The 12,460-nt window shown below is 39.4% G+C and overlaps 1 pseudogene across 1 annotated transcript in view; it reads left to right on the top strand.

Moving 5' to 3' along the window:
• LOC308640730 (NF-kappa-B inhibitor-interacting Ras-like protein 2) overlaps positions 1–12,460 on the top strand; it is a 53,837-nt pseudogene that overhangs the window by 15,037 nt on the left and 26,340 nt on the right. The window lies entirely within an intron of this gene.

Here is a 12,460-nt window from a genome sequence, read left to right as displayed (position 1 = left end):
TGCAAATTAAAACCATAATGAGATGCCCCTTCCACTCGCTGAGATGACTATAAAAATATATAAATAAAACAAAAAGCACAATAACAATTGTTGACTCAGGTGTGGAGAAACTGGAACCCTCATATGTTGTTGTTGAGAATGTAAAATGGTACATTCATTGTGAAAATAGTTAAACAGTTCCTCAAAAAGTAAAACATAAAAGTCACCCTGACCCAGCAATTATACTCCCAGCAATTAAACCCAAGAAAAGTGAAGGTGTTTGTACCAAAATTTGTATACAAATATTCATATTAGCTAAAAAATAGAAACAACTCAAATGCCCATCAAGTAATGAATGGATAAACCAAAAGTGGTATATCCACTTAATGGAATATTATTCAGCTGGAAACAAGGAGTGGAGTACTGATATAAGCTACAGTGTGGATGAACCTTGAAAGCATGTGAAGTAAAAGAATTGAGACACTAAAGACCACATATTATATGATTCTATTCCTATGAAATTTCCAGAATAGGCAATCCATAGAGACTTAAAATAGATTGGTGGTTGTCAGAGGATGAAGGGAATGAGAGTTTGGGTAATAATAACTGATGGGCATAGGGGGTGTTTGTTTAAGGTGTTTAAAATACTTTGGTGATTGTTGCACACTTTTGAATATACCCCAAACTATGAAACTATACATTTTAAAATTCTATTATATGTGAATTCTGTCAATTAAGTGAAAAGGGTAACTCATCATGATTATCACACCTAAAGAAATGAATGGTAATTCTTTAATATCACCAAATAGCATCATGGTTCAAATTTCTAATTGCCTTTTTAAAAGTATTGTTTTGAAGGCTCTTTGAATTGTTTTTGCACACAAGCTGTAAGGGTCATAATGAAGTCCATACATTGCAATTCATAAATATGCCTCAGTCCCTTGTAAGCTATAGTTTTGCCTTTTGCTTTCCTTTTTTCTCTCCTTACAATTTCCTAAGAAACCAGACTGTGTGTCCTCTAGAGCTTTCCAGTCTAGATTTTGTGGCTTGCATTCCTAAAGTGCTGTTTAGCATTTTCCGTATCTCCTTTATATTCTGTTTGTTGGTGGTTGGGCTGACCTGTTTATCAGATTCAGATTTCATTTGTGTGTCTGTATGTGGTTCTGGGGATCAAACCCAGGGCCTCATGCATGCTGAGCATGTCCTCTATCACCGAGCTACATCCCCAGCCCCTAGATTGGTTGGCTAGATGGAAGAGGTGTGCTTCCATTGGGAGACACCTGGCACTGGTTGTGGTGGAACCTTTCAGAGGTGGGGTCTAGTGGGAAGTGTGTTGGTCATTGGTGGCATGCCCTCCATGGGGACTATGGCATCCCATTTCTTCCCCTCTCCTGTCCACTTCCCAGCCATAAGGTAAGTGCTTTGGGGCCATCATGCAATCTCCACCATGATGTTCTGACTCTCCGCAGATCTAAAAACATCAGGGCCAACTGATTGTGGACTGGAACCTCTAAAACTGTGCACTAAAACAAGCCCTTTTTCCTCTCTAAGTTGATTATCTCAGTTATTTGTTAGAGTGACAGAAAGCTGATTAACACACTCCTTGGGATATGTCAGAAAATGTTGATGCTCCATACCTAACCCTTTACCTTGTTATAGGTGGAAGGTGGTTGTACTCTAGCACTCCATCTTCACTTATCAGCTAGAATTCTTACACAAAGAACCCTCCTGGTGACAACTATCAGGTCACCTTGAGGTTCCATTCTAATAGGAGAGGGAAAATAATCTATCAATTCCCTTTATTTTACTAGTTTTCAAAATAATAACTATTTTCTATATAAATTTTATAAAAGTAACCCATGATTTTTTTTTTTGTTTGTTTGGTTTGGTATCACTTAAGGACATGGATTTAAACCTATCCTGGTGTGCTTCAATCCAGTGTCATTTCTCACCTCCTATTGCCCCTTTGATGAGTGCATGCATCTTTGTGTTGGCTCCCAAATCCTTTTAACCTTTTTTCCTTTCGAAAATGAGAAGATGTTCCAGGTTCTCTGTTGCTCCTTAAAGACAGTTCATTTTAAACAAGTCTTCTGGTGGCTCTCTTAAGAGACATCTAAAGACCCCAGTTTAAAGGAATTTCTTCAGCTTCAGCCCATGGTGCCTGTCCTTCACAAGCTCATTTAAGTCTTCACTAATGACATGTCTGGGTTGATTAAAGGAGATCCTATTAGTAGTTGATGTTACTTAGTGATACCAGAGGACACAGTAAAATTATAGGGATGAAAAGTCTCACACTTATCTTTCTCTAGGGAGAAATAAATCTAAAATGGGCATCAGCAAACCACCACACCTAGGCAGAAGTAGTCGGCAGGGGTGAGGTGAGGATGATGGTGGTGATGATGAGTAGGAGGGGGAGGAGGAATAAATAATGATGATAACAATTACCTATTATTCTGTCTGCTACATTCCCATTGTGGTGTTAAAGACTTTACGAACATTTCCTTTTAATAGGCATGTCGGCCCTCTGACAATGTTCCTTCTGAAGAGGAGGAAACTGAGACGGAGCAGGGACCGTCTCCAAGCATCTTTCATCCTCTTCAAGGTCAAGAGTGGGAGAGGGGTGGGGACAACAGAGGGAAGAAATGTTTTATAAGGAAAAGCACCCTGCAGTGCTCCTGGCACCCAGAGTAACTTGCTCCATTTGCCATGAGAACTCCAGTTTTCACAGTTTGGCTGACATAGGTGTTAGGAAGAAGATGCTCAATATCAAAAGAGTTTGAAGTGAGGATCCCTTTGGGGTCATTTAAGCAAATATCAAATATCTAGAGTGGTCAAATATTTTAAGGCTAAATTTTATTGGTTCAAATAACTTTTACTTATGGAGAATGTGGGGAGTTGAAATTTTGGAGCCCAAGCACAGCCCATATCACAAGAAGGGAAGTCAGATCACTCCTGAGTAGGGGTATCTGGACAGTTTGTTTGCTTGTTTGTTTTGTTTTATTTTTTTTTAGTTGTAGATGAACACATTTCCTTTGTTTTACTTATTGATTTTTATGTAGTACGGAGGATCGGACCCAGTGACTCCCCTGTGCTAGGCAAGCGCTCTACCACTGAGCTACATCCCCAGCTCATGGACAGTGTTTTAAAATTCCTCTAGTATTCATGATCATTGCCATTTTTTTACTCTTCCTTTTGTAAGGAAGCATATTATAAAAAGCATCTTAGCCGATTGGATTCTTTCCTGACAACAGCTGAAGGTATTCGAGTCAACAGTGCCACTCACCTTGTATGTATGGAGGCCCTTCATTCATGTTGCTGAAGTAAATTTGGTTCCTACCAAAATGAAATATGAATAAGAGCAAAGCAAGGTGCAGTGTGAGAAATGAATTTGGCCCAAACCAAAACAAAACAAAACTTCCCACCTCTATAAATATCGGTGAACATAAGGCTAAAGGTTACCCAGGGTGGTCTGAACTAGAACCATCCAGTCTAGACGTATAGGCAGATGGCAGTCAGACAACAGAAAGAGCTCAGAGGGCTTGAGTTCTTAAATACAAAAGGAATGTTTTAAAAATGGTAACTGCTTTTTTTTTTTTTTTTTGGCTTATCTTTATAACTTTCATGAGCAAATTTCACCTTTGTGATCAGGCAAAAAACAATAAATTCTCATTTTGAAAAATTGGAAAAGGGCATGAGAAGGGAAATGGGATGGAGGTGGACCCTGGGAGTTTAGGCTGCAGGAACTGGGGGATCCTGGAAACACCTGCAGCTATCTCTGTGTCCTGAAGCCTGGTGCTATAGGTTGAGGTTGAATGTCCCCCAAAGGTTCATAAGCTGAAGGTTTAGTCCTCCAGGTAGCATCCTTGAAGGTAGCTGAACCTTTAGGAGGTGGGGTCTAGTGGGAGGTCCTCAGGTCATTGGGAGGATGCCCCTGAAGGGGACTGTGGGATGCCACTTCTTCCTCTTTCTTCTTCCTGATTCATGAGGTGAGAGGTTTTGCTCTGTCATATGCTCCCCATTACTGCCAGCCAGCACGCCCACCAGCAGCCCAAAGAAATGGGTTCACCCAGCTCTGGATGGGAAACTCCACCACTGTGATTCACAATATACCTTTTCTCTTTATAAGTTAATTATATCAGATATTTTATTAGATAGATGAAAAGTAACACACCTACGACACAATTCTCCTCACCTTCTCCCTTGTTTCATTCAGGGAAATGAGGTGGCAGAAATGGTTAATGAGCCACGCGCGGTGGCACACTCCTGTGATCCCATTGGTTCAAAGCCAGCCTCAGCAAAAGCAGGCTCTGAGCAACTCAGTGAGACCCTGTCTCTAAATAAAATACAAAATAGGGCTGGGGATGTGGCTCAGTGGCTGTGTCCCTGAGTTCAATCCCCAGTACCCACCCCTCCAAAAAAAAAAAAAATGTTAATGAATGGAAAGCCACTTGAGAGGGATCTTTTATATCTAATCGTTAATAGCAAATGGCTATTACTTCTTTATTACCAGAGGCTATTACCTCTGATTTTGAGTTTTTAAAAATGCCAGTGCTAGGGCCTCCTCCCAGAAGCCGAGAAGGTTCCGTGGGTCTGGGGGGCGGGGGGAGTGGTAAAACCAGGTTTCAAGTCCAAATCTAACTCTGTTTTTTACAAAACACTACATTAAAATTAATCAGGTGATATCAGCAAGATAATGGAATAGACAGACCTGAATACTCCCCACCCCAATGGACACAGCAATTCAAGAGTAATAAATAGGCAGATTGCCTTCTTTGGAAATCCAGAAACCACTAGAGGCTTCTACACCCAAGGCAAGGCCCAAACCAGCCAACCAATTTGGTAGGAAAATTCAACATACTCTCTTGTTATAAGCCCTGGTCTCAGCACAGTCTCATGTAATCTGAAGGAAAGCCCAACTCAAGGATTCTCCCAGGGAAAGGAAGGAATTGAACTGCATGTTCAACTTCCTAACATTTGTGTAGGCTGAGGCACTGGCTTTTCTGTTTCACCTGTCTAAAAACATTAATGGGATCCAGGATACTCTACATGAAGAAGATGGTGGGGCTGGGGATATAGCTCAGTTGGTAGGGTGTTTGCTCCACCTGCATAAGGCCCTGAGTTCAATTCCCAGCACCCCACCCCCCATCAAAAAGAAGAAGAAAAAGAAGAAGGAGGAGGAGGAGGAGGAGGTAGTTTGTAGTTCGGATTCAGCACAAAAGTTTGAGAGGCCCTCAGAATATTTGACTGCTCTAATTGATGAGGGTCTTCTTCTGTATTGGGCTACTTTCCAAAGACTGGGAGAAGTGGCTGGGATACACAGAGCAACAGAAAAAGTCAAGTAAAATGAAGAAACAGAGAATATGTCCCAAACAAAAGAACAAGATAAAATTCCAGAAGCCAATCCTAATGAAATGGAATTATATCATTTACCTGACATAAAATTCAAAATAGTCATCATAAAGTAGTTTGAATGAGGTTGTGGAAACAGTGTATGGACAAAGTGAGAATTTAAACACAGATACTAATAAAACAGAATAAACAAAAAATCTCAGAGCTCAAGAATGCAATAATTGAGGGCTGGGGATGTGGCTCAAGCGGTGGTGCGCTTGCCTGGCATGCATGCGGCCCGGGTTCGATCCTCAGCACCACATACAAACAAAGATGTTGTGTCTGCCGAAAACTAAAAAGTAAATATTAAAAAAAAATTCTCTCTCTCTCTCTCTCTCTCTCTCTCTCTCTCTCTCTCTCTTTCTCTCTCTTTAAAAATAAAAAATAAAAAATAAAGATTCTTCTTTCGTTTTGTTTCGCTTTTGTTTAAGAAGCCTGTCCCTGGAGATGGGTGGGATGGAAGAAAAACCACTCACAGGTGAGGAAAAACTATTTGTGTCTGGGGAACAGATAGGGAGAAAGGACGGATGGACATTTCAGGAGGATAGAAAGGCTGATAGAATGAAATTTTTGTTCCATTTTGTCTCGGTTTTCTTTTGCATTATCTTAGTGAGGGGTATCATCGTCACAGAAATATGGAATTAAAAATTAATAAGAACCAAACCAAAAGGGCATTAAGTAAATTGCTAGAGAAAGGAGGCATCTCAGTAATATCAAGAACAGTTAGGGCATACGTTAAGACGATACAAAGGTGTAGCCCATGGTTCATTAAAGAGGAGTTGTTAAATATATCACAATGGAAACATCATGGTGAAGATTTAAAAAAGATAGAAAGGAAGCCCAGGAACTCTGCCAGTTGGCACATTACCATTATGGACATTGGTACAATCTTGTTTGATTAGTCAGGGAGAGGACATCTTACATCAAGTAAAAGAGGAAGTCTCTCGAGTTAGACAAAGGAAAAAAGTTTAGAGGAGGAAGGGCTATCAGGGGAGAAATTACAGCGGGAGGTTGCTACTAACCCCTTTCTATCACCGGGGGGCGTGGGTGTCCAACCAACAGCTCCGCCTACGGAGACAACATATGCTGAGTGACCCTCAACCCCCCTAGTTGATAGATGGGATCCTGAGGCAGGACCTCAAAGATTATCATGCCCTGTATTTGAGGCGGCAGGAGGGCAGCGAATTCACCATGCTTTGGATTTCAAAACTGTGAAGCAGCTGAAAGAGGCTGTAACAACCTATTGTCCTCAAGCACCCTTCACTGTAAGTATGGTCGAATCCATTACCAACTTGAACATGACGCCAGCAGATTGGGCTAGTATGTGCAAAGATGTGCTGAATGGAGGGCAATATTTGTTATGGAAGGTTGCCACTGAGGGATTTTGCATGGAGACAGCTAGGTGAAAAGCAGCGGCCGGATAACCTCAGAGAAATCTAGATATGTTGTTAGGAAAGGGACCTTATGAGGGTCAGCAGCAACAAATTGGATATGATCCTGCCATATATTCACAAATTGCTCCAGATGCGGTTAGGGCATGGAAGACTTTTCAAGGACATGAAGATTTACAAGGTCAATTATCTAAGGTAATACAAGGAGCTAATGAACCTTATGCTGAATTTGTAGACAGGCTTATACAAACAGCTAACAGAATCTTTGGGGATATAGAACAAACGATGCCATTAATAAAGCAACTAGCCTACGAACAAGCCAATAGATGGTGTAGGGAGGCCATTAGACCATGGAAACATGGAGATTTAAACACATATATTAAATTATGTAGAGACATTAATGAACAAGGTCAAGTCTTGGCAGCTGCAGTACAACAGGCTTTAGGTGCCAGGCCAAAAACATGCTACAATTGTGAACAAACAGGACATTTTAAAAAGAGTTGCCCCATAGGAGGAGGGTTTAACAAAACTAGGTATCAAAGGGGTATTTGCCCACGATGCCATAGAGGGAGACATTGGGCTAATGAATGCCGTTCTCAAACCACTATAGAGGGTACTCCGTTATCAAAAAATGGACAAGGACCAGGTGTTTTTCCATGATATCGTGGAGAAAGGTATCAGGCTCCATTGCCAAAAAACGGACAGGGGGGCCCCATGCTCTGGGGTCCACAACCACAAATATACGGGGCACTGGAGGAACCCAGCAACACCATGGAGGAACCCAGCAACACCATCAGGGTGGTGCCCAGGACACATTATCCATTAGATCCCTCACTAGACAAACCAGAGGGAGCGCAGGGTTGGATATCTGTGCCTCCGCCAGAGCAGTACTAACCCCAGAGATGGGAGTTCAAATCATTCCCACAGGGGTAAAAGGGCCTCTTCCCCAAGGAACAGTAGGCTTATTATTGGGACGCAGCTCTTCTACTCTAAAAGAACTTATGATAAGTCCTGGGGTAATTGATCCTGATTATGAAGGTGAAATAAAAATTATAGCCAGTTCTCCAGGGGGTATATCAGTAATTTCACCAGGAGATAGAATAGCACAGTTACTAATAATACCCAGCCTACATGATAAATTTTCCAGTCATATTATAGAAAGAGGTTCCAGGGGATTCGGCTCCACAGGTGTAGATTGGGCTGTGCTTTCTTTAAATTTAGATTCTCGCCCAATGCTAATACTAAATATTCAAGGACATGAATTTAATGGGCTACTTGATACAGGTGCAGACCTTAGCATCATCTCTCGTCAAGAATGGCCAAAACATTGGCCGTTACAACAAGCCACTCAAACGCTTCGAGGCCTAGGAGTGGCGACTAATCCCCATAGAAGTGCAATGGTATTAGATTGGAAGGATCCTGAAGGATGTGAAGGAACTATACAACCATATGTATTGGATCATCTTCCTATAAATTTATGGGGACGAGATGTTCTAGATCAATTAGGATTAACATTAACAAATAACATCAATTCAAATGCACCCACTATTATGGCTAGACAAGGTTTTAAGAAAGAAAAAGGATTAGGAGAACAAGGACAAGGTATAGTGGCACCAATATAAATAGATCAAAAAACAGATATACATGGATTGGGTTTTCAGGAGGGATCACTGAGACAATAAAAATTACTTGGAAATCAGAAAGGCCAATATGGGTTCCTCAGTGGCACCTGACTAAAGAAAAGATACAAGCAGCCCATGACCTGGTCAAACAATAATTAGCAGAGGGACATATACAACCTTCAGTATCTCCCCATAATACTCCCATTTTTGTCATCAAAAAGAAATCTGGTAAATGGAGATTATTGCAAGATTTAAGAGCCATTAATAATGAGATGGTTATTATGAGACCTGCTCAATCAGGGATTCCCCAATTGTATGCTTTGCCAAAAACCTGGCATGTTTTAGTTATAGATATTAAAGATTGTTTTTTTTTCAATTCCAATTCCTGAGGATAGTCCACGTTTTGCATTTACTATACCTGCGCTGAATCATGAAGGTCCCAATCAGAGATATGAATGGAAAGTACTTCCTCATGGAATGGCTAACAGCCCAACTATGTGTCAAATTTATGTTAACAAAGCAATCCAACCCTTAGAAATAAAAATCCTGGGCTGGGGATGTGGCTCAAGCGGTAGCGCACTCGCCTAGCGTGTGTGCGGCCCGGGTTCGATCCTCAGCACCACATACAAAAACAAAGATGTTGTGTCCGCCGAGAACTAAGAAAAAATAAATAAATATTAAAATTCTCTCTCTCTCTGTCCCCCTCTCTCTCACTCTCTCTTTAAAAAAAAAAAAAGAAATAAAAATCCTGAACTACAAATATTTCACTATATGGACGATGTATTATTGGCACACAAAGATAAAAACACATTGCTAGAATGTCATGCCACAATTACAAATTTATTAAAAAATTATAATCTAGAGATAGCAATAGATAAAGTACAATTAAATTTTCCAATTAAGCGAGGTGCTAAGAAACTCAGTGATATCCTGTCTCTAAATAAAGTAAAAAAAAAAATAAAAAAAAAAAATTTTCCAATTAATTATTTAGGAGTTCTATTATCCTTGACCATGGTCCATCCACCAAAAATTCAAATACGAGTAGATCAACTCAAATCACTTAACGACTTTCAAAAGTTCTTAGGAGACATAAATTGGATAAGGCCTTATCTAGGCATACCAACAGGAGAGTTAGGACCTTTATTTGATATCCTAAAAGGTCCATGAGATCCAAATTCACCCAGCATGTTAATGCCTGAAGCAAGAAAGACATTAAAAATCATTGAAACATACATGGAAAATATGCATTTCGATAGAATTGATATTAGTTTGCCTTTATTATTTATTGTACTACCAACAAAAAATATTCCTACAGGAGTATTTTGGCAAGAAGGTCCATTATTATGGATACATTTATCTTATTCTCCTAACACTATTCTTATTAGGTATCCTGAGGCTGTGGGACAATTAATACTCAAAGGAATAAAAGCAGCAAAGGGAGTGTTTGGAATTTCTCCCAATAAAATTATTACTCCATATACTATGGATCAAATTAACGAGTTAGCTAATGAGTTAAATACTTGGGCAATAATCATGCGCAAATCTAATGTTTCAATTGATAACCACTTACCATCTAATCCTTTCTTGTCTTTTTGGTCTTCGCATCCTGTAGTTTTTCCAAAAATGACAAGAAAAACACCTATCATGAATGCTCCAAATATATTCTCTGATGGGTCAAATAATGGTACAGCAGCAGTAGTTACCCCTGATCAAACTTTTACATTTTTAGTACCCAAACAATCAGCTCAAAAGGTAGAGCTTAATGCAGTATTACAAGCTTTTGTGATGTTTAAAGATTCTGTATTTTATTTATTTTCCAATAGTCAGCATATAGTTAATTCTATAGTATCCCTTGAAGATGCTGGTAGGATTTCCCCTTCCTCTACTGTTTTCTCTTTGTTTTCTACTATACAAACTCTAATCTGGGACAGAAAAGATCCATTCTTTATAGGACATATCAGGGCACATACAGGATTGCCTGAAGCCCTTAGTTTGGGCAATGATGTAGCAGATAAAAGTACACATGACATACATATTTTTTTCTATGCAAGAAGGAACTACAAATTTTCATAAATCCTTCCATGTCAATGCAAATACTTTAAAAAAGCATTTTAAAATAACTAAGGACAAATAATAAAAACAAATAATAAAACAATGTCAAAATTGTGTGACCTTTTTTCCACAAGTTAATCTTGGAGTCAATCCTGGAGGATTGATACCTAACCATATTTGGCAGATGGACGTCACACACTTTCCAGAATTTGGAAAATTAAAATATTTGCATGTTACAGTTGATACTTCTTCTGGATTTTTGATGGGCTCCCTTCATGCCGGAGAAAAAACTAAAGATGTTATAGCTCATTGTTCACAAAATTTTGCCACTGTGGGCATTCCAAAACAGTTAAAAACAGATAATGGTCCTGGTTATACTTCTACCTCTTTTAAACAATTCTGCTCATCATTTGGCATTACTCATATAACAGGAATCCCATACAATCTACAGGGACAAGGCATAGTTGAAAGAGCTCATCAAACTATTAAAATGTACTTATTAAAGCAAAAAGAAGGAATTGGGAAGGGGTATATATCCCCCAAAGATAAACTTAAAATAACCCTTTTTACTCTAAACTTTTAAAATTTGGATTCATCAGGACTTAGTGCTGCGGAAAGGCATATGTGTCCCAAAAATGTGCATAAGCCCAAGGTACTTTGGAAGGATATTCTAACTGGACAATGGAAAGGTCCTGACCCAGTGATTGTCTGGAGTCGGGGGTCTCTTTGTGTGTTTCCACAGGGAGAACAGCAGCCGATTTGGATTCCAGAGAGACTAACTAAAGTGATTTCTACAGACCAAAAAGAAGATGATTTGGCTCAAATCCATAACAGCTGATATCCAGAATTCCAGTTTGGCTATTTTTACATCTGCAACAGTGATTCTCCCACACCTGGGGGCTAATGAATAATGAACACCATTAAGGCCTATTTCAAATGTAAGAAATCTTGAGGCTTGTTTGTGGGAATACCTTCAAACCCATATGCAAGTTACAGAAAAAAAGGATGGGATATCCAAAGAAGAGTCAAACCCAGGTGGTAACCAGGATGCTTTTTTCAATATCTATTTTACTATTGCCCTTTCCCACATCATGAAGTTTTATTTTGTTTTTTGAGCTCATACAGACCTAAGTTAATGTTTTTCTGATCAGTTTTATTTTTTGACTGTGGAGTTCTTGAGCATTGGAATGGGGATTTCACCTGTAAAAAGCTACAAGGCCTTTACTATTATGTTATGTGTTGTATGTATTGTGTTATGTGTGCACACTTGTGTTTTGTGTTGTATGTCTGTATGTGCGTATGTCCATATATCATATATGAGGAGTGCTCATGAAAAAATGGATCCAAATTTTTTTTATTATTCATGTGATTTAAATGGTTTAATTTAAATTGGGTAAACAGCTGTTGAGGATTGTTTTAAAATGTGAACAAAAAAGGAGGTCAACAGATCTGTTTGTTTACTTTCACCTTTCCTTTTCATTATATCTAATTCTATTCAGGATACTAAATTGTTTAGAAAATTGCTTTTTTTTGTGCCTTCTGGAATGTTACATAATTTTTTTTTAGCCATCACTGCCAGAATTCCTATCTTCATCCCAGTGCCGGTGAAGACAAAGATAAAACCAAACTACAGCTTCTGCGATAGCTATCACAACAAACTGTATAAACTGATGCATCAATGAATAATGTAACTCAACAAGTGATGCTCAATCAAGGAGTCGATTTACTTTGGGAGGAAAAGGACATATTAATGGATTCCTCTGCTTTGAACTGCTTGCAGAACTTGCCTGGACTCTGTGTTACTTGTATGCATTGTGAACTATCTGTTGGTGCAGTGAATAGTAGTAGTGCCAGGGTATCTTTGCTGATGATGTCATCGGTGGTACAGTTTTTCCAAAAGGGGCCGTCAATTGGCTTGGTGTCCTGGCATTTTGTATCATCCCCTTTCTGCTTGTAGCAGGTTGTTCATGGTGTTTGTGTAAAAACCACTATCCACAAGTGTGGCTAAATGCTGGGCCGGTAGTCAGT

The sequence above is a fragment of the Spermophilus citellus genome, assembly GCF_964194105.1.
Source record: "Spermophilus citellus genome assembly, chromosome: 1".
Taxonomy (NCBI): domain Eukaryota; kingdom Metazoa; phylum Chordata; class Mammalia; order Rodentia; family Sciuridae; genus Spermophilus; species Spermophilus citellus.
This window is presented reverse-complemented; position numbering and strand designations above follow the sequence as displayed.